This window comes from Babylonia areolata, chromosome 22 (genome assembly GCF_041734735.1).
Source record: "Babylonia areolata isolate BAREFJ2019XMU chromosome 22, ASM4173473v1, whole genome shotgun sequence".
Lineage (NCBI taxonomy): Eukaryota > Metazoa > Mollusca > Gastropoda > Neogastropoda > Buccinidae > Babylonia > Babylonia areolata.
The window spans coordinates 46,671,462-46,673,265 of record NC_134897.1 but is presented as its reverse complement, the minus strand read 5'-3'; positions in this window follow the sequence as shown (position 1 = coordinate 46,673,265).

Here is a 1,804-nt window from a genome sequence, read left to right as displayed (position 1 = left end):
ACCCCGACAGCATCAGTGGTGAGTCACCCCACAGTCACCCCGACAGCATCAGTGGTGAGTCACCCCATAATCACCCCGACATCATCAGTGGTGAGTCACCCCATAATCACCCCGACAGCATCAGTGGTGTCACCCCGTATAGTGACTCCCCATGACGTCAGTGATAGGTGACTCCCGGTAGCATCAGTGGTAAGTGACCCCCGGTAGCATCAGTGGTAAGTGACCCCGGTAGCATCAGTGGTAAGTGATCCCCGGTAGCAGGTAGCCCCCAACCCCTGCCCTCTACAACAGGTGATGAGAGAGGAGAATACAAAGAACAAGACAGAGAGAGAGAGGGAGAGAGGGAGAGAGAGCTGACTGACATATTTCCCCAAACACACGTGGTAGGTTCGAGAGAAACACACACACAACAGAAAACAGCAGTTCCATTTTCACTTACCTTACCTTTTGTGAATGAACTTGTGTGTGTACACGCCGCACTTTCCCTGTTCTGGAGGCACAGTGATAGACATTTCTGCCGACACACTCTGTCATTGACATGTTTTGTGTTGACAGCGAAGTGGTTCTGACCGGAACACCCAAAAACATTGCATGACGACACCATAGCACCCTTCTCTGGGCTGGACGAGAAGACGAACAAGTCTTGCAGTAATTCGTGCAGCGTACTTTGCAGGGAAGACGGGTGGTCCTCCCTTTTGAGTCAGAGCAGGTCTGTTTTCGTTCAGCATGACTGAACTCGTGAGTCAGAGCAGGTCTGTTTTCGTTCAGCGTGACTGAACTCGTGAGTCAGAGCAGGTGTTTTCGTTCAGCGTGACTGAACTCGTGAGTCAGAGCAGGTGTTTTCGTTCAGCATGACTGAACTCGTGATTCAGAGCAGGTGTTTTCGTTCAGCGTGACTGAACTCGTGAGTCAGAGCAGGTCTGTTTTCGTTCAGCGTGACTGAACTCGTGTGGCAGGCTTGTCGTCTGCAAGAAGGAAGACAACCAGGCAAGGGAGGTTACCCAGATAGTACTTGATGGAGTCTCCCGTCAGACCGACGAATGAGTAGGCAGGCAGGTTTATCTGTCGGTGTGTGTCCTCATATGGGAGAAGAGGCCAATAGTGGATGCACAGCACTTCCCACAGGTGTTGCAAGGAAAAATGTCTCCAGAAGTTGAGCCCTGCTTCCTTCGCTCACGCTTCTCCTTAATGTCCAGCGTTCTCTTGTTTTCAAACGTCTTTATGCCATTAGAGCACAGCATCCTCCAGCGAGAGCGGTCAAGGGCATCAGTTTCCCAGGAAGCGATGTCTATGTCACAGGCTTTGAGGTTTGTCTTCAAGGTGTCCTTGAAGCGCTTGCAGGGTCTTCCAAGTTCGCGGTAGCCTTCCTCCAGCTGGCCATATAAGAGCATCTTCGGGATCCTGCTGTCTGTCATGCGGACAACGTGTCCTGTCCAGTGTAGTTGGCACTGGATCAGCAGGCTTTCGATGCTGGGCAGGCCGCTTCTCTCTAGGACCTGGAGGTTGGAGACCCTGTCTTGCCACTTTATGCCGAGGAGCTTTCGTAGGCATCTCTGGTGAAAATGCTCAAGTTGTTGAATGTGACGGCGATACGTCGTCTATGTTTCACAGCAGTACAACGAGGTGGTCAACACAACAGCTCTGTAAGTTTTCATCTTGGTGCTGAGCCTGATGCCTTTGTTGTTCCATAGCCTGTTGCTGAGTCTGCCAAAGGCGGAGCTGGTCTAGGCGATGGGCAGCGTCACTTCTGCATCAAGGGTTCCGTTGCTGCATAGGGTGCTGCCCAGGTAGCAAAACTTGTAGA